Genomic DNA, 22080 nt, shown 5'->3' on the forward strand with positions numbered 1-22080 from the left:
AGGTTTAGTGGGGTTTTTTGTTTGGGTTTGGTGAGATTTTTGTGGGGAATGGAGCAAGAGGGAATATTTGATGTTCTTTAACCTGGAGCTGCCTGTGAAATAACTGGATCATGCAGATAGCTTTAGTCTGACTTAAAAAGTACTGAAATATAAGGTTTCAAGAGCATTTTGTTAGATTTGTAAATGCAAACAAGAAAATATAAATATATTCAGAAATTGACCCCCTTCTTAATTTTTAAATTTACTCCCTTCTTTTATCTCCCATACTTTTTACCTCTCCCTAAATATTGATTATTGACAAAATCCCTAATTTGCATTATGTTCAGATTTTTTAGCTGCTAATTACTGAAAATTAACCATTTACTAAGTAGTTTTCAAATAGCCCAAATCATTTCAAGCTCTGGGGCTCTTTTGTTTTATGACAGAAATGCCTTCACAGAATTATGCACGCACAGAGAAACCTTCTAACCAATAGAAATCAGTACTATCAATGGTTAGTAAAAGTATCCTAAAAATCAATGCACAGTAGGGATTTGAAATGTTAGTGATTTCACAAGTGTTTCAAGATTCATCTACCAATCTCAGCTACACCTTAGCACTAAAGTAATTTCATTTGGCAGGAATCAGTTAAGTGTTCTATGTTTTTAAAATTACAAGAGCCTTCTTGCTGAAAAAGCTCTGTATCTGCAATCAAACGTTCCACAGACTTGGCCATATCACACACTCAAACACAAAGGGAGCAATTACTGCATATGATGATCTCTCTCTGCTCCTTATAGAAGATATAGGTGGAGCATTAGGGAACCATCTACAGCTAGTTAATCTGTAGCCCTTGTCTTGGCAATACTTACAGCAATTACTGTGCTCACTAAAATATGTCTCTTTATTTCAGTGCAATGATGGAGCTCTGGTTCTTCCTGCCCAATTATATTGCAGCAAGATCCCCCTCCTGCAGCACAGGCAGGCTACAAAGCACTGCAAAAAAGCAGCTGGTGCAGGCCCAACTGAGTTGCTGGTTCATGAGTGCAATTGCACTGGAATTTTCCAAAATCCTACTTATGCCATTTACCCCACCAGACTGAGGCTTTAAACCAGGATGTTTTGAAAAAGACCTTTCATATGTGAAAGGCTCACGTTTACTTTGTGCCCTACTCTGACATTTTAAATGGAATTCGTGAATCTTCTTCCTTTGCTTCTTTTCTGCAGTATGCTGTTCATTCAAACTAGAAGTTGACAACTCCTACAAGAACAAAACAGAGCTTTTTATTTTGGGAGATGGAGAGATGTTTGGTTTGCAAATGAAATAAGAAAAATAAATTGAGATTTTCCTGTGTACTTGAAAGCATTCCTTTGTCAGAAAATCCATTTCTCCTCCCAATCTATTTCTCTTTGAAGAAGAGTTCTTTGCTTGACCTTTGCAGCCAGTTTCTGACCTCTTTTTACCTAATTTTAATATGTGTGTGTACATGTATATTCAATGCTCAAAGATAGAATACTGGTACTTCTTTTCTCATCTTTGTGCTAGATGAATAGATGAACAGATCACATACTAAGGATTTTCTTCTCCCTACCATGACTACTGTGAATATGCATACACACACAGAAAATTCCATCTAAGTCTCTTGTTTCTGAAAATGTTTAAACAAGAAATAAAGCCATAAACCCAATAAAAAACATAAAAGACACAAAAATACTTACAGGCTGGAAAGTTGACATAAGTAGCTGAGAAATCTTTCATCTCCTGTTAACTCAGGTGTGTTTTATTGGTCAGACACAGTTAGGTAAGAACATTTTCAAATAGAGATATGCAAGTTGTGTTCTGCCTTGTTTTTTCTATGATTTTTATATTCTTGACACAAACATCTCTTAATAGAACCAGTCATAAGTATGAATGAATTATAAAAGGCTGATAAGCTTTTTAAGATCATGTCTATTTTAGTAAAGAAAGTGAACGCTGCATCTTGGGTTTTGCTTAGTTAATCCTATTGCTTCCTAAAATAATTCCTCATGACTGGCCAGAATTAAATCTAATAGGAACAGCAAATGTCAGTTCAGTCTCACTTAATCTGATCCTAATCTGATGGTAGACATAGTGACTTGCTTCAGCATGACCTTCATGTGTTTCTTTGTTCTTAATTGGCTAATTGTGTTTACTTGATCAAACAATATTATACAAAATCTGGAACACGACAGTTAACCTTATTGGTTTTAAGCTTTATTATTACAGAATTGGAATTTTCACAGAGAAGCAACACAGAAAGAGCTGAACTATGTTAGTCGCGTTTTGCAAAACTGCGGAGGAAAGATCTGGAGGTGCATCAATGATGAAACTGGCACTGATACTTGCTGAGAGCCAAGACAGTTCAACTTTTTTTTTTTGAAGGCACTGTTTTTGTTCCTAGGTGTTCTTTCAGAGAGCTCTTTTTAAAATTTTTTATGAAAGAGAAAGGGAAGAGAGAGAGAGATTTCAATGGGAAAGATCCATGTAACCTAATGAAAAGCTACAAAGTTTTTAACTTTCATTTTCATGTTATATTAATACAGTTTTCAAATCTGAATGAGTCAATTGGCTTAACATGAGGTTAATTAGCATTATTTGAAATTGACCACACATATTAGAAAAGCAAAAACAAGGCAAGGAAGTCCAATATGTAAAAAAAAAATAGTGGGAGATATGGAAAAATGAGATAGACCTATCTGGAATCTAGCATATAAGCTTTATTTTCTAAATCTTAATCATATTTCATGTACCTTTTAAATGTATTAGATTTTCACATACTGATATTCTAGTGACATTACAAATAATTTTTTAATCTGAAAATTTCATCTGACTTTTTTTCTGAATTTGCATTCATAGTGTTGTTAATTTTAACATTATTTCTTTTTCAATATTGATCTGGATATTCTTAAAGCAATTTGAAATTGAAGTTGCTGTTGCACTTAATTTTTTCCCCCCAATATTTCTTAATGTTTAAGAGGAAAAATAGAATAGCAAATTATTTAAAAAATCTTTAATTTTGGGTGGAAAAATTTCCACTTTCTTCCCCTACATATTTATCTTGGGAATTTAGCAGCTAAAACTGATGAAAAACTGGTGAAATGCATTTGAACATGTGAAAACTGATTTATTGTAAGAGCTCTTCATTAACAAGGAAGGCAATAAGTATTTTTGAGTGGCTTTAGAGACATTCATGCAGCTTCTATGATCTATGGGTAATACAGATAAAATCAGACCTGTATCTTTTTTTAACTAATTTCAGGGTTTGGTCTCAGCAAAAATGATATTAATACTGATGCCAATCTTGATTTGTTATCAAAAATCCGTTTGTTTTGTTTTTGTTTTTTTTTTCCCACAAGGCTTATTACAGCTTAGTGATCACATTAGATCTAATTAGTCATCACTTCTTGCTTCTAAAATTTACATGCACAATAGCTTATTTCCAAAAATGTGAAAGACTCTTTAATCAAGAAAAAAGCCCCAATAAACAAACAATCAAGCAGCAAAACAACAACAAAATAACTCAGAAGTTTGAGTTGTTGGTTGGTGAGGTCAACATGACCTGAAGGAAGAGTGTAACAAATTAGGTCCTCAATGAAGCCAGAATCTCCATTATTTTCCTAAAGAAGTTTCAGGATAAAACTGTTCAAGAGAAATCATAACAAGCAAACTAGATACTGCTGAGTAATCCTTGGTGTCAAACCTGTCACGTAATTAATCAACATTCTCCTCCAGAGCCACTTCATTCTCTGACAATATCCCAGTTTGCCTTGCCCATATCTTGATCCCTCCCACTCCCAACAGTTAGAAATTAGCAGGATGAGATGTGGAAAAGAAACCATTGGAGGAGGGAGGAGCAGCGTGCTTCTCTTTAAAATTGAGGAGATTATTGAAGATACTTATTGCAGATACTTATTGCAGGAGATCCTTGATGACATGGTGCAAAGCATTCTCGGTGTCACATTTGCTGTGTTTCACAGGTGTTCTGTGTGCCTAATTTGTTTCTGGATCACTTGAATTAATAATGCTCCAAGCGTAATTGGGTAGCTCCCATAGCCATGCAAACCTGCCTGGACAGGAGAGGCTATAGTAACTTTTAGTTTCAGTGGATACTCTTATTAGTTTTCTAGCTAATTTTGAAAGCAACCTTCTTGGTGGCTCTAATTTGTAAGATAAATAAGGGAGGTTTTTTTGTTTGTTTGTTTGTTTGGTTTTTTTTTTGTTTTTTTTAATGTTAAACCAAATGGTAATCCAGACTTGAAAGAAACCTGCAAACTGAAAAAATAACGAAGCGAAAGTACAATCTCTCTAGTGTCACTGTAAGAAGTTGAAAAATGGTTGGGACTTATGTGCCCATACTTAGCTTTGGTTTGGTACTGTGGCAGTGTAGAAGGCCAATATTATCAAATCTAAAGGGTACTAAATGTCAGTCCATAAGAGTGACTTGACTATAGGATGTACTTGCTTCTAGTCTCCATCTCAAAGACTTTCAGCCTTAACCTTTAGCCTATGAGTCAGAACTCTCCATGTCAGCAGGGGATTTAGATATATAATCCCCACCTTCCAAAGCCTCCATAATTTGTACCTGTGGGCCAAAACGTAAGGAGAATGTTGTGAGAAAAGACTGCTGCTATTTTTTTCTAAAAGGTGGAGGTTCTATATCCTATGAGGTCTTCCATACAGCTCTCATCTGGCAATGCTTCCTTCTGACTAAGAGGCCATGCCAGGGTTGGATGGCACACTGGAGGAACAGCTGGGTATGAAACTATCCTCCTTGTCCTCAATACGGGGAGCAGGAAGCCACCAGGCAGTGCTCTAAAAATCCAAAGTATGGGGAGTTGTTTGAAGAGCTGAAAGTAATGTTCAAATTTTTTTTCCCTAAGTCAGATTTACTGGTAAATATGGCTCTAGGCTGACTAATAAATGGTTATCTATGCACTGGTTTTCAACCACACATACCCTAACCAAGAGTTCAATTACTCTGGAGTGCATAAAGAATTCTTTAAAAGGAAAGTTATTTTCCTTTTCCTACAGGATTCATCTGACTAATATAATGCATCAGAAGAATAAATAGTGTTTCAGGTGAATTAAAGTTGTTGTTTTGCTTAAGTTTTTTCCTTCCTCATTTTTCTTTTTATGGACATATTTCTCCTACAGAAAATTGTTAACAATATATTTTACCTTAATCATGTTTTTCTATAAATTTTATGAAGTGCTATTTCACTCACTTTTTTAAAATTAGAAAATTACCATAGAAACTGTTTCACATTTTAAAAGAGACATCAGTATGGTAAGGAAAATGTAAAAATAATGTCCACCATTCAACAGAAGAAAACACATTTATGTTCCATCATTTACCTAACTAATTTTGCTTCCTATTAAAAGTAAATGTTTTGCTAGTAGTTCATCTTGGTAGCCTCATTTAGTTTACATTATAGCAAGTAAGAGCAGTTTCTGACAGCAAACTGTGGATCTCAAATGACAGCACCCTGAAGTGACCTTCAAAAGTCCTCTGCTCCAAGCCCTCCACCTCAAGCAGGGCCAGCTAGACTCAATTACCCAGTACTGAACCCAGATACATGTTTAGTCTCTCCAGTGGTGGAGACTCTAAAATGTCCTTGGGCAACATGCTTGAGTGCTTTGTCACCCTTACAGTGAAAAAACCCACAACATTCTCATGAGGTAAAGTGGTATTTTGAAAGAGAGATCATTAAGGTCAAGACTAAAAGGGCATCTGTGGATATCTTAGAATGTTCTGCATCTTCATTTCTTCTTTAGTTCAACAGAAGCTGATGGAGTTGATATATACTCAAAACCTTAGAAATGCTTTTCTTTACATACCAGAACCTTTGTGTTTTGCACCCTTGTTTGTGTCCACTTTAAGAGCTCAATATCACAGGTACTCCAATTTGTGCCCTCTGGGCACACAGGTACCTTATTCTGATCATTCAAAATTGAAAGGCAGGATGCATCTAATTTGAAAATATAGCTTTTCAAATCCAAGTGTTTAATATATAAAAAGTTCATCAGGTCTGTGATCTTTTCTGCACTGGTGGCACAACAATTATTTTTTTTGAGAAACAGCATGAGATGTCATAAACACAGGGTTATGACTTCCCTCAGCTGAAGGAAAAGCTGATTTGTGAGGGAGAAAGCTATTCAAACACCAGCATCTTTAATAATAGCAAGACGAATAAAGAATGCTGCTATCTAAGGAAATTGGTCTTATATGAATGTATTTAGGTTGTGGGGGTGTTTTTAATGCACTCAGTGTGAAAGGCTTCTTCATAGGAAATTCAAGGAATTTCTTTTGTTTCTTCTTTTTTCTTTTTTTAATTTTATTTTTAAGGAATTCTATTGTGTTTTTCCATTTTTACTATTAAAAGAAATTGAAGACAAAAAGGGAAGATAACTGATTTTATATAGCCCTCATTAGTCATCATGTGTTTGGAATAATGTAACATTGACATCATTCACTAATTCTGAGCAAAATAGTATACTTTGAATCCAAAAACTAAAGGCCAAATCCCAGGATTTCTAGACAGAGCTGTGAGCTATGGATGTGAGTTATGGTTCCTTTGAACAAGGACTAAAACAAGGCAATCAACAGGTAAATACTTTATTTAGTTTATTTTATTCAGATTTTATATGTGAAATTTTTTCACAGTCTGAGATTTTTTCCTATTAATTGGCGTGTTCAAGTTTGTGTGAAAAAAAGGAAAAAAACAGAAACCAAAAAAGCATTTTACATCAAGATGTTTTAGCCTTTATTCCACAACAGTTTTCTTCATCTACTTAATGTTTATTTTTGTCAGCAAGAACATGAAGGCACCGAAAATCATTAGGCAGAGTACTCTCTGTAGGCAGAAGAGTAGAAGGGAATTTTAGCTGCTCCATTGACTGATAAGGTGGATACTCTCATGCCTGCCTGCACACCTCAGGGATTGCATCTGGGTTGTGCTTACACTGCTGCACAGTGGACTCAGCCAGTGCTAAAGGAGGAGAGAGGAACCACACAGCTGAATAATTACAGTCTTCCATGGAAATAAGCATTTCCACTTTATTGTTTTCATCTATTTTCTTTTCTATCTGTCTTTTCACTCGGTTTCCTGAAAATTGGCTGATTTCTTGGACATATTTTTTGCAAGATAGGATTTGAGGAGAGATTTGCTCAAAGGTTTGAAGCAGAAAAGAGTTGAGCTAGTAGACAAAGGCTAACATGGCTGAAGTAAAAGGAATGCTTGCATTTATGTTGACAGAGAAGCAAAAAGGGCTAGTATATACTTGGAGCTGAGAGGGTGGTGCATTTCCTTTTGGAGAGAACAGTGTTCATAAGCAAGGAAAATATAGAGCTGAAAGCTGAATGTGCTATACATGACAATATATTATAAGTAATGTTATAAATTTATAATCTTTATTACAAATGCAAATATAAATATACCATTAAAATATCTTTGATATATATATTTTAATTGAAAAAAAAATTAATATTTCTTATAAAATTCCAGAACAAAGCTTATTTATATTCCATGGTCAAATCAGAAATCTACAAGTTCCCCCCACCTCATTGAGAACTATTCATCAATATCCAAAAAGTGTCAGTATCTGTGATTATGGTTTTGAGAAGTGCTCGGAAATCATCATATATCAGCCAATTTCGATCAATGGTTATATTGCCTTCGGTTATAAACTAGAGAACTTCTTTTTCCAGCTGCAGGAAGGAACTTACCATGAAGCAGCTGCTATTATAAAATTTTCATCTGAATTTCTGAATTTTTGCTGCTCCTATTTTAGCACAAAGCTTTTGGATAACATTTGGATAATCAATCTTTTGGCTGCTTATCTAAACCACACCCAATGTGTTGAGATTTGCCCTTCATCACTGATGTAAATTTGTTTTATTAATCACATCAGTAAGAGTACTTTTAATTGTCATCATTATTCAGTAATAACCTCATGTCTGACAAGAAAAAGGATACCAATGGATATTGAACCTCTTATCCAAGAATAGGAAGGTTATCGAGTGAGATCTATTTTAGGAAGAGGAAAAGTGCAGATGAAAGTCAATATTCAAAGCCCTTCCTAATAGATTTATAGCTTAGCTATAGATTAATAGCTATAAAGATAAACACATGTGTGGGTACTGAATTCTGATACTACTTTCCTGGTTTTGGATCCTATTTAAATATGCATATTTATAAAACTTTTTAAAAGAATACAGGCTTTTTTAAAGTCACACCTCCAGTACTTCTGAAGTTTCACTTGAGGCACTTGATTAAAAAAAAACCAAACATTTACCGAGGACAAGCTTTCTCCATGGGAGTACAATGACAGAATCGACAAAACCAATTTCACTCTAATTTGAGAATGCAGTGGTAATACCTCTCTGCTGATCCTGATCTGTCTCACCTTGTACCCTACTGTGTTAGGGATGGGGAAAGTATCTGTTTGAGCACACGTCTAATGGGCTTGAATGGTGTAGGACTGAAACCTTTCCTGGTAATGCAACTTTATAAAAGGCTCTATGGTCTTTGAACCTGGCACTTTTCCAAAGCAGAGGGGCACTGTTGTGGCTTGCTTGTCATTTCTGTGCACTAAATAAAAATGAAATCAAACCCCGAAGTAATTCCTTCCCAGATCACCTTTGAAAATCACAGAGGCCTACTAGCAGGGAGCAGCAATGGAGGAAATTGGAGGCCAGAGGGTTTATTCCAAATATACTGCAGAGCTCCCATGGGAAGTAGAAGAGAGCAGCTGAACTACCACAGGGCATAACAGAACAGTCAGTAGGAAGGAGAGTGTTCAAGCTATTAATGCTAGAGGTGACCAAATTAGTGTACGTAGGTTTGTATGTGATGAATTTCCCTTCTGTTTGTGAATCATTCGGAAATGGATTGTCAGAGGTTGGTGTTTATTGCTGTACACAACACACAAATTTGTGCAGCAAAAAAGGAATAAAGTCCAGTCTAAGAACGTGCATTGAAAAGGGTATAAACTTTTGCCATTTTTTCTACTTTAGAGAGGTTTTAAATAGCAGAAAAGGCAAACTCTTCCCAACATGGCACATTGTAACAATGCTTTTCCCTTGCTAAGCAGTGAAGTTCCAGTCCTGCTAGCACTGGTTCAAGTGGAATGAACCATCCTCTGAAGCTGATCTTGCAGCGTACTAGCCTTCACCATCCCACCATGCAAAACAAGAGGAGCTCAGGACCTCGTCTGAACACATGCCTCCCTCTCCCACTTTTACAGGCATCTCCCTGGACTTCAGGAATTTTTTGATACTTTCCAATGGCAAAGCTGGACTGCACCAAATGCTTTACAGTGTTTTTAGACAGCTAAGCCAAACAAACCTTAAGGTGAGAGTCCAGGAAGCAGAATGCTATCATCAGCCCTGTACATTTGGTTAGTCAGAACTAAATGTTAAATCCTCCATTGCTTCAGATCATAGGGATGATGGATAGTCATGGACCATCACCAGACTACCCCCACCACTCAGAAAATAAGCTTCCTCCATTCTGTTCTTTTTCTTTTTTCATATAAACTGGCTAGTCTGTGCGCACAGTTACCACATTCAGGGAACCTATTAATTGAAAGTGACAACTTCAGGGAAATAAACCCGGTACATTTCAGTCCAAATGGGAAAAATACTGGCATTAGTTTTGAAAAGTTAGCCATTTAAAATAAGTGAAGTGATGATTAAAAGAATAACTGCCATTTCTTAAATGTTAAAAACTGGAATAGTTGAGTTACGCATTTTATTTAGTTCAAAACAAAACAATAAAAATTTTGGGTTCTTTTTCCCTTTCTTAAACCAAGAAAAAAAATACTCAGAAAACTCCAGTACTGATGTAATACCAGGCTCTGTCTGGTGTTAAAAGAACTCAAAGACTGAATGTCCCCTCATATGACAAAAGATGGAATTTTATACCTGCTAGCATTAAGTTGACCCTTTAGTACAGATGGAGCTTAATGTTACAATACCATGTCAGTGTTCTTCCTTTTGTCCTATCTGCATTAATTGAAGAGTCCTTTTGAAGAAAGGAGTGTGGTGCCAATTACCACAAAAAATGTGTGAAATTCTGATTCATACCTGTGATTCAGGGGACGATACTTATGTTCCGTTTCTTTGAGAGCAAAAAATCAAGGAGAGATTGACGTTTTATTCCCCCTCTCTTTTAGATGGAAGTAAATTAGTACATTATCCACCTCTCAACTGACTCATAGAATTCTTATTTCAGATCATAATGTTGTGCTCTTTGTGACAGAGACAGGGTTATTTTTTACAGGGCTCTGTGAAAAAAAAATCACGAGCAAACCTTTAACTGCACTAGGTTTGCCTGCTGTTGCATTTTGTTAGCATTTTGCAGTACTGACCTTTCTAAACAGAGTCAGTAATTTGCATGAAAATTAGGGCTCTGGACATGATCCCCATTCCTGAAATAGTGCATGAAATACTGCTGTACCACTGACTTGTGAGCCTACAAGTCATTTTCTAAGGCATTGCAGAAAACACCATTACAGAAAGAGACTGGAAGTGGAGAACAGAGTAGTAAATAATGTCAGAAGACTGGTAGAGGAAGAGAACATTAATTTTTTAGCTCACTTTTTTTTTAAGTTATATTATTTATCTTACTTTGTTTAAAAGCAAACTTTAGCTTTTCCCGTTAGTTCTTGATTTTAGTGACCACAGATGCTCGGTGTTTAACCGCAGATTCAAATGCAATGAAGGAACTCAGTCACCTTTGCCTTTCCCCACTCCAATTTGTTTCAAATGTAGCAGTTAGAAGCAGACAAATCGTTGAAGAAACACACAAGCATAAAGGAAATGCAGGGCAGGAATTAAGGTCAGTGATTATCTTCTGTTTCTACAGTCATTTTCACCTTTTCAAAATGAGCACAAAGTGGTGCTAAATCATTATCAAGGCCAAGCAGTACCCATTCATATCCACTTCACACTCATACAAGTCACTCCACGAGGATGAAGGTACTCGAGGATCCGGGCCCTAATCTCTTTATCCTAGTCAATTCATGACTTGCCTTGGACAAATTGCCAAGCTGCTGCCCACTCCTGCTGAGCCCGCAGAGGGCTAAGCCATGCTGTGAATGGAACATATGGCCCTTCTGACAGCACTTAGGCTGTAATCAAGTCTCAGCATGACAGAAGGGTATCTCTTAGATCCATTATATATAGACTCCAGCTCAACCCTTCCTGTTTGTTGCTCTGTCTTTTATAAACGAGGAAGGATTTTAAGTTCGATAAGCAGGATGCGTGTTCCTGCGCTTTGTGGTCTGAAACACGCTACGACTTTGCGTTCACAGCAATGCTCTGCAAGCATGGCAGAGCTAGTTACTAAGCCTCAGCTTTCTAAAAACACTCAAAGGGACAAACACTGACAGCCTTTCTGGATTCTAAGGAGTCCCCAGGTCACCAGGCAAAGAGCCTTTTTGTGGTGGCCACAATATTACATACAGGATAAGGTCTTAAAGTTGAAAAAAACAAGTGAAAATCTTTAGTTCACAAGTATAGAATTATAGAATCATAGAATGGTTTGGTTGGAAGGGACCTTAAGGGTCATCTAATTCCAGCCCCCTTGCCATGGGAGGTTATACCCTTCCACAGTTTTGTGCCTTTGCCTAGCCAGAATTGAATGATAATCTCTCAATTGTCAGAAAGGCATACTTTTTCTGGCTGTTGGGAGAGGGCATGCTCAGAGTTCAGCTTTCTACATGATTAAACAGATCTGATGGCTGGATAATATTGAAGGTTCCCAAAAGCTTGTAGGAGTTTTAAAGACCAGCCGTGAGGAAGGATGAAGGTCTTTTCCACACTGACTTGCCTCCTGGTAGCTGGAAATTAAAATTATCTATGCTCTTCCTTCACAGAGGTTCTAGATGGGGCTAATGGCAGTTTTGGTGGTGTTTCCTTTGGACAACATCTGAAGCAGAGTGGAAAGGAAGTAATAGATTTCTCCTCAGACTAGTCAAATATGATGAATGTGCCCAGGACTTTTGAAGGCATTATACTTCCAAGGCATCTTGGTGTCAGGTCCAGATGTTCTCCAGTTTCCTCCAAAGGATGGTGCAGCTTTGCATTGCCTTTTGCTGTGGGCTGTGGCCAAAACCACAATGTAGCAGATAAACAGATTTTTCTTTCTCCTTCTTCTATACAAGCCTGCATTGGTAATACAAGTTCTCCTAATTGCTCCTGAGGGTTTCAAAAGATGAAAGAAATTATGTCCTATCCAAGCATAACAATAGTAATGATAGCACACAAACAGATAAGGCTGTCAATTCAGTACAACTAACTATCCACTCTGCAATACTTTAATTTAGTGATCTATTTTTACAAGGCAAACCAAAGGGAAAAGGAAAATATTTATAAAACTAGGGGATCAGAAAGGAACAAAATTATGGGGAAGAAATAAAGAAATGGTGGACTTAAGGGGATAAAATTGAATAAATCATGCAGAGGGACAGTCCACACTGATGTCATATGTCAGATAAAACTAACCACAGGCATACCTGCATGACGCTGTCTGACTACTGGTTGAAGTCAGAACAAATGAGGCAGTGATAAGCTCTTTTGGAAAAATATCTAAGGGTCTCAGAAAAATATGTGTAGTGAGGAGCTCAGAGAGAATTACTCTTTCTGCAAGTACTTGTGTCTACATTACCTAGAGCCATTTGAAGTACTAACCCTAAATAAGGCCTCAAAGTAGAGATGTTTCAAAGGACTTAGAGCAAAACCGAGAGCTTGGTGCCACAAAAGTTAGATTTGTCATGGTGAGTTTGCCCAGGGGTGCCTGTTAAAACCTGGACTTTAACAATTAGAAGGTGCAGCAAGAAGTCAAGGAATCATCCCAAGAGGCTCAGAAAGATCACAAGAAACTTTTTCAGAGCTTCTGTGCCCACAGGCCATAACACAGAATGAGACTGGCTCTTGCTCATTGGTGACTGACAGAACTGATGCAGATTTTGACCACATCAAATAGGAATAATGAAATGTATTGCTAGTGCTTCCAGGCTCAGGGCAGTTCCCCTGCTCATCCTCCAAATATGACCTTATGGAAAAGGTGAATGTGCAAGGCAGGGGAGGAGATAGAAATCCCATATAAGCTATTTGTCTATCCCAGCTTTCTGGATGACTCTAATGAAGATTGTTCTAACACTCCGGGGGAAAGAGCAAGTGGATGAAGCCACACTTATCCAGCAAAATGGGAACAGAGACATTAATCTGTTTTTTTGTGTGGTGATCACAAATGACAGTTCTGACCTTTCATGAACTGCAGTTATGGGCAGGTCTGCAGAGCCTAAAATTGGATTGGACAGCATGTCTGCTAGAGCTAATAATGCTGCTGGTACTTGTCAGTGGCCATGTCACTCCTGCTCTTGTAAACTGTGAACATAGACTTTGGTCTGGGGAAACTTAGTGACCCTCAGATAGACAAATTCATAAATCCTTACCAATATAAGTGGTGAATTCTGGTCTGTTGAGATCTTTTGAGGCAATCCTGTCTGGGTGAGAATGCTGTGATGTGAAGTCTTTGATAGAGTAAAGGTAGCTGAGGAGTAACTTTATTGAAGAGGGCCCTGAGTCTCTGTAGAAAGACCAGTACCTGGAAGAAGTGCTTAGAATAGAGGGCTGTTTCTATATATGATAATTTGAGTTTTATCTTTTACAGGAGGAAATGGGAACTGATGCAATATCAAAAGGTTGAAGTATAGACATCCTATACTGTACATTACATTGAAGTTATTTCTACCAAAAGAAAAAAAAAACCAGCAAATCTTCAAGGAAAGATGTTGGGGGGAGAAAGAAAAACAAGCAAGTTATTTTGAGAAAATACCTGGAGGGAAATATGGAACTTTGAAATGATTTTCTGGTCAGCAGTAGGTTTCCACTTTTCTATTAGCCCCACTTTTCATTACAAGGCAGTACCTTTCCCTACAATGCTCCAATACACAGTCCAAAATGCATATCTCAATGCAGGCTCTTTTTCCATTGTTGCAGTCTTTGAAATTGCCTTCAGCTGCCTGTGGGTTATAATGGTGGGTTCCAAACTGCCAGACTGGATTTGAAGAAGCTCTTAGAAATTCAGTAACTCACAGCTAAAATGGCAGAGGACTTTGCAGCAGAGCTTGTAGACATTCATCGACTGACAGAACAGTGTCAGGAGTCAGTGACTGCTTCTAAGAAACTTGTTCAGTCATTAGAGAAAACAATGAAGGGCAAGTTGTTCAGGGGCTAGATTCCTATACATACTTTTAAGAACTATGTAGAACAATAAACCTAATCATTGATCCCTACTTAAGATATGTTTTTGCAGCTGTCTCCAATTATTCTATGACAGATGCAACTGTCATAAGAATTTTGCCTATTTATGGGTTAAGTCTTTCATCCATCAGCAGGAGAACTCTCTCTACACCGTACCTCTTCATGTAAAAAAAAAAAAAAAAGCATATCAGATCTGGAACTTAGCAGGTGTAGTTGCCTCCATTACCAAGTCTGCTTCATGGAATAGAATCAGAGAATAATTTAGGTTGGAAAATGCCTTCAAGACAGTTAAGTCCAGCCTTTAACCCAGCACTGCCAAATCCAGCCCTAAACCATGTCACTAAGTGATGCATCTACGTGTCTCATAAATCTCTTCAGGGATGGTGACTCAACATCCTGGGCAGCCTATTCCAGTCCTTGAAAACACTTCCTCTGAACATTCAATCTAAACCTCTCATGGCCCAGCTGTAGGCCATCTCCTCTTGTCCTATCATCTGCTGCTCGTGAAGAGTAGGCTCATCCAATCCATGAGCTGTTTCTCTGGGAAGATGGTGTGGGAAATTGTGTCAGATTTTTTTACTGAAGTCTAGATAGGCAACATCCACAGCCTTTCCCTTCTCCACTGAGTGGGTCATACTGTCAGTACAAGGAGGTTTGTCATGCAGGACCTGCCTGCCATGAGGCCATTTTGTCAGGGCCTGAGCCTCTTGTTGTCCTGTACATGCCAGGCAAGATGATCTGCTCCATGACCTCCACTGGTCAGTCTGGGGGGTCTGCAGTTCCCCAGATCCTCTTCCCAGTCCTTCTTGTAGTTATCACAATGGTTAGACTCAAGCCAGCTTGGACTTCTCTGGTTATCTAGGACTGCTGCAAATGATGGAAAGTGGCTTGGTGAGCACTTCTGTCAGCTCTCTAATTCAACAATACCGGACTACCCCACTGCTTCTCCTTCTTTGCCTCCCCTTCTCTGGTGTCTTTAGCCATCCACTGCAGCACTCAGTTGTGCAAGTCATGCCACGTTTCTGGGAAGGCAACTGTGTCACAATTCAATTGCTGCACAGTGACTTCTAGCTACTCTTGTTTGTTGCTGCACGCATTGGTGTAGATTACATGATGATTTATACTTTTTGTTACCATGAGAAAAGAAATTACAAAAAACCCACAAGGTATTTATATACCCCAGTTAAAAATGTTGCTTGGCTTAACTTTCTCAACATTGCTGCTAGTATTGTGAATATCTCTTCCCCAGGCTGGCAACATTACAGCAGCAAAACCATTACGAGATGCAGCTTTGCCAATGTAAATTTGTTTTTTTGCTGGCTTTGCTTATCATATTTGAAAGCCATATTTTTTGAAAAAACAAACAAGTGAAAACTAGCTATTGGTGGATGCCATATTTTTTGCTAGAGCTAGAAGAATGTAGATGAACTTTTGAAAGAAATCTTCCAAAAAAGCATATGAATGTGTTTTCACTCTGGAACAGAAAGCAATACTCCCATCCATTCTAATCCTGCAAAACTATAATGCTTCAGGAGAAGAGGTTCAATAAAATTCTTTTCCTTATGTGACTGAGAAAATTTAGGCCTAAACAAGTTTCCAATAATAAAGTATTTTGAATTTATACGGGATTTTTACACTACATAATTTAAAATATCTGTTTTCATTAAGCAGTCAGTCCTAATAAATGTTCCCCTGAAAGATAAGTATCTTCATTCCTCTGCTCCTTCCTCACTCCTGCTTCTGTGTTGATTCATCTACACCATGCTCATTTTTCCTGCATCTATCTATACATTTATTTGGAAAGATTCTCATTTTTTATCCTTACAGCCCCACCCAAAAGTAAATTTGTATCATTTACAAAGAGACCTACATGCCATGCAGCTCAAAACAAACATGGCAAGGAGTTGATCTGCTTGCAACAGGTAAAAATGTCCTAATTTTTCTGGCTGTCCTCTGCATCTCCATTAAATGATTAAAGACTGTATTTTAGTCCTAAATTTCTAAAATAATATCTTATTTATGTTTTCCCATTAGAGATAAAAGTTCCACCTATTTGTCATTAGAAATTTGTCAGCCAGCCAATTTGTGATGGCTGTAGAGAGCTGAGATCAGCAAAATTAAACCTCTTTTATTTGTGTGTTTTTAATGCATTTCTACAGGAAGAGAAGTAGCATGTTGCATGAAGTAGGAGTTTTATCTCTGCAACATTTTTTTTCCTCATTATCAATTAAGTGGTTAGTTTTCTGAATTTAAACTCATCTTCCTTGAGTTTATCTGCCACAAACAAAATAAATGCCCCAGGTATTGTTGCTTTTTTTTTGTCACAGTGTTAGTGTACACTTTATAGACTGATGTGCTAATTTTCATTGATTCATATGAAAGAAGACAGTTTGGCATGTGGCCTGTCTAGCTCAAAGCTAAGTTACTTTAAGTTTAGGAGAAGACAAAAGTTTTGCTTCATTTTTATATAAGTCCAGTAATTTAGTAGCATTATGGCTCTAAATGGGGCAAATGCAGAATCTATACCCCTGAGATATTTGGGAAAGAAAGTCTGCATTTTGGATAATTGGTCTACTACTGCTAAAACTCATATTTGAATCGGCACTAGGTGAGAAATACTGTATTTTCTCATGAGTATTTTCAAGATGGGGAGAAATTGCGGACAACAAATTATGACGAAAAATAATTTTAAAAGAATTGTGTACAAAACGAAAATTCTGACTTGTGAAGTAGCGTGTGATAGCTTGAGTCAATGATAGGATGTAGTTTTGACAATTTCAACCTGTTTCAATTTGATTCCCCAGAAATATTTCACTGTTTCTACCATAAGTTATATTTTGAACTGAAAAATAATTTGACCTGAAATGGAAACAGTTTATGAAGAGGAAAACAACATGTCATATTTTAATATATATTTTGCATTTGAAATGTTGCTTGATTGGAATGAGTAGTATTCTGTAACTTTTCAGATTAAAATAAACAGCAAAAAACAACAATTCCCAATTCCTTGTATTATCCTCTATTCCTTATATTATGAGGGAGGCAAAGGCAGTCACTAGGGAAAAGGATCTGCCTGCCTAATTTTTAAATGTTGCAACAGATAATTTCACATTAAGTTCAGCTAAGAGGAAATCTTACTTTTCCTTCTGAGATGATCCTTGCTGCGCCATCTGTAACTGAAGTTAAAAAAATGCAGCAAGTGGAGATAGAGTTCCTTCACTTCTTGGGCACATTACCCTTTCTGTATCATCTAAACGTTGTCATTCTGTGCTGTCTGACAGCACCATCTGGTTCAGAATATAATATCTCAGATCTGGCCATTTCTAGAGCTAGATGTGCTGCCACCATATAGAATGTGAGTCACTTTTGCCTTTGTACTACATCTTCTGAAATTATAATGCTGAGGCAGCATCTTCAGATGATCCAAAACCCCAGACTGTTTAAACAGAAGCAATGAATAATTCACATCAGAAACAGAGAAAAGCAAACAAACAAAAATCAATGGGCATCTCCTGGTTAGCTGGGAAAGAAGGGGATACACAGTATGCTCTGCTGTCATTGTCAGAGAGTACAGAATAACCTTTGCCTTGTGAGGAGAACTTTCTGGAGCTCTGCTAGCAGTGGCAAGATCATTTAGAGGATCAATGGTTCTGTATCACCCTTCCCTAATATGTCACCCAGGGATGAGCTATAGCACACAAAGCTCTCTCCCTACAGGTACAGCCTTCTGGGAATCATAACCACTAGATATAAGCCAGTAGTTTTGTGTAGAATTGCACAGTGTGTCTTGGACTGGGGCAATATTATCTAGCTTCTTAATTAGGAAAAAATATACTCATAATAGTCGTTCTTCCATTAACAGGCAGGAGAAGTTTACTCTGGAAGATGAATGGAGAAATTCAGTGGAACACTCAAACTGCTTTGCACCACTTTCTGACAAAAAGCATCAATAAATCTGATTTTATGTGGCGCTAGCAATAAGCTTCTGACTGCTTTGTCTCATTAGAGTTGTGGGAAGAAATTGGAATATGTCTCTAGCCTGGCAAACTAGGCCCTCTACCTGTAAATTATTAAACCTTATGTGTGTCAGGTGTGCTTAGAAGGGAATGAGCTGGGGAACAGAGAGAAATAGAGGTTGCATTGTTAGGTGCAGAAGCCAGAAAAGAGATCAGAGGAAGACAGTAATTTTTTGTTTTGCTTTAGCTTTATCTGCTTATTAGGAAGCATGGAATAACAAAACTACCTTTTAGAGGTCATGGTAACACAGGGAAAAAAAACACTGAGGGCACAGGCAGCTGAGTAAAACGTAAAATGTGTGCTGACTTATATGAGCATTGGTTTTTGAGAAATACTCATACATAGGGACTCATGCTCAGTTCTAAGATATTATTTTTTCATTGTACTGGAAACAGCAAATACAGGGATTTGGATCAAATGATCTGGATTTTTGTGTATAAATACTGGTTCTGCTGGATGCACAGCATCAATAAGATTTTCCACAGTATTGCTGAATCCTAATGGCTCCACCTACAGCAAATCTCTTCTCAAGTATCATGCACTACCATGAGTTCCAGGATCTCTAACCCACACCTGATTTTTTGGAGGTGCCTAACTGACCTTGGCACCTCCATGTATCATGGAACATTGTGGACAACTCTACCATGGGTTTTATTTGAAATTATTTTGGGCAACCAAAATCTGACTCCAGGTTGCACCTTTCATTACATTTTTTTCAGGTTGACTGAGCAGATGCTTTAGTACACAGTAAGTGAGGAGAAAAATAATAATGAAACAGTAAAGCAAAAATATAAGCAGTTAAATGTTAAAAATCCAAATAACTGCAGCGTCTGAGAAAAAAGAAAAAAATGTAGCCATCTGATATAAAATTGACTTGCAAGCACTGGACAGTGAAGGGCCTGGATTGTGACTGTCTTATATTAGAAGTCTGAAAAAGTATGTGTCCTTACATCGTTATCTTAAAAGTACTCCAGAACAAGGGCAGTCATCTACAAAGATATTAGTCTCTATAGCATAATACCAGAGATTTGGCCATTAAGTGCTATTGGGAGCGGTACTGTTACTCCCAGGAAAGGTGTCATTACTGGCCATAGATAAAAGAGTAAAAATCTCAATTTATCTTCTTCATGTCGCTATTCAGCAATCAGTTTCTTTTCTACTTCAAAATCTGGATTAAATGAGGCACAGCTGGAGGACAGAATGAAGGGACTGTCTGCTCTGAAGCTTTTGGGAAGAAGCATGGAATAGGTAGCCTGGGACTCACCCTGCTCCAGCGGATGCAGTTAGATGGCCTAGTTTCTGGCAGAAAATGGAAAGTACCTGTATTACATATACATTACCACAATGTGTCAGCTCAAGTTTGAAGCTCTATGGTCTGACCAAGAATTTGTTTGCTACAGATTCATATCCTTGTTGTTCACTGAAACAATAAAAAACCAACAAACTCCTGCCATTATAACATTTTCATTGATACAACAAATACAGAAATATTCCTTTAATGTACCAGCATGCAATGATTTGCAACGATATGTGAGCACAGAAAGGATGACTGACCAGTGGCAGAGTGAACCCTAGCAGTGTGATTAATTCCAGACATTAAATCCTTGTAGCTCTCCTATATCCTCAAATCAAACCCCCATGTTTTCCACATTGCTCACTAGACACAGAGAATAACATGATCATTTTGGAAGTTCAGTCTCACCTGCAGGCAAGAGCTTGTCCCATCATAGCAGAAACAAAAGCAGCACAGCAGGACCTTCACTATCAGGAACAGCAACGGGAATTGTTCTTGTGAAACAACAGCTCTTTATGTGTGAGCTTAAATGTGGATATTTCTTTTCTATGGATGCCATTCTCAACTGTGTATATGCCAACCTAGACCTATAATGAGCATAATCATTCCTCACAAGTAATGAGACATATAGTTCCAGAGAAAATATTCCCAATTTGGAAATGTTTTATGTAGTCACTATGAACAACAGGGAACAAAAAGAGGAAACTGCACTGATTTTTCCCAAATCAACATTTTGATTACTTAACTGACATTTCTAAAATGTATAACATGTAAAGGAGTTCCTTGTGTGATAGCAGACACTGCTACTTAGGCAAGGATCTGGGACTCTTCATCTGTACTACCCGTCCCTGTGCTCCCCATCCCACCCCACCCCAGCTATTACTTGCAAAGATAAATGTTTTGGTCCAAATAAAAATACTATAATTGGCCAGAATGTGAAAGAACATAAAATCCTATAAAATATATAAACACAGTGATTTCATGTCTTAAAACACTTATTTTCTTAATGACAAAACTGTATCTGTCAGCATCAACACCCCCCAATTTGCCAGTAAACTACATTTACACTGGTGGCATCTGGCTACTAGTGACTGGATGCTTTATAAATATAGAGATAGATGAATTAACTAGATTAAATAGATAGATGTAGGATGTTTGGGCTGAAGAGTCATGAACCCTTACTTAAGGGATTTGTCCTATAAATTCGTCTGAACCAGATTACTTTGTAATAATGGTTTATAGCTATCCAGGATCTAAATCAAAGAACTATTGGCTTGCACAAAGGGTGAGGCATGAATCATATTGTGTTATAAAGAAACACATAATACCCAGTTGTTCATTTTTTAATTTGCTACATGAGGAAAAAACGGTCGCTCTTTGACTTCAACTCTGCAATGAATTGCAAAATGGCAGAAAGAAATATAAAGATCTTTAGTCTTTGGCATTAAATAGGCTTCAAGGTCTTCTTGATGAACCATTAGTACCCGCAGGCTACATGCTGCCTCAGTGGGATTGTGGTGCACTCATTTGCTATATTACACTTAAGTACAGTAACCCTTATGTAGCTTAAATGCAGCAGCCACACAGGAGGCAGGGGCATGAGCTGATCTGAGCCCAGTTATATAGGAAAAAGATAATATCAGAGGAGTCAGCTCAGAAATCACATTATTATGTATAGCAAAAGCCCATATGCCTCTTGAAGCAACTACCTTCATGAATTTAAAACTGATGGCATTCTAAACACGAAGAGAAAAAACCCAGTTGTGGAGCAGAAACAACAAAGCCCAGGCATGAGATCTTTGCATGGAATGCTATGAACTTGTGGCGCTTAAGGACATTGTTTAGAGGTAGACTTGACAATGTTGAGTTAATGCTTGGACCCAATGGACTTAGAGGTCCTTTCCAACCTGAGTGGTGCTGGGATTATCAGGTTCTCTGAATACTTGTTTGACGTTGTGGAATATTTGATATTCATTCCTCTTTCGTTCTTCTTGTGACAAGCATAGATTTTGCAGGCTTTGGGCTTCTGCATTCTATATTTAGGGGTAGGGTGTTGTGAATCTTTGGTGATTCACAGTCTGCTGCTGTACACTTGTGTGAGGGTGAGGACAGGCTTGCCTGTGAGGACAGGGGTGGTCCATGTCACCATCATGTCATGTCACCAGCATTGTGCTGCTGTACTCTCTAGACCTTCTCCAATTGCCAGATTGTCGGGTACCCACCCCTCTTTTGCTGTCATGTAGGCAAGTTCTGCTCTCAGCTTGTGCTCATAACCTAACTGACTCAGATGTTTAGATATTAACTGTATTTCATACTTACCCAGACAGAAACAATGCTTAAGGAAGTGTCTCATTTGTGGAACCCAAAGTGTGTCATTTGTGGAACCCAAAGACTCCCTTGATCCAGTGCTTTTGCAGACCTCTGGTAAGGATTTCCCTTAAATGATTCTCTGTAATATAGGCATAACTAGCTGGAACTGTTAGGACATAATCTATG

This window comes from Camarhynchus parvulus, chromosome 2 (assembly GCF_901933205.1).
Source record: "Camarhynchus parvulus chromosome 2, STF_HiC, whole genome shotgun sequence".
NCBI classification, from domain to species: Eukaryota; Metazoa; Chordata; class Aves; order Passeriformes; family Thraupidae; genus Camarhynchus; species Camarhynchus parvulus.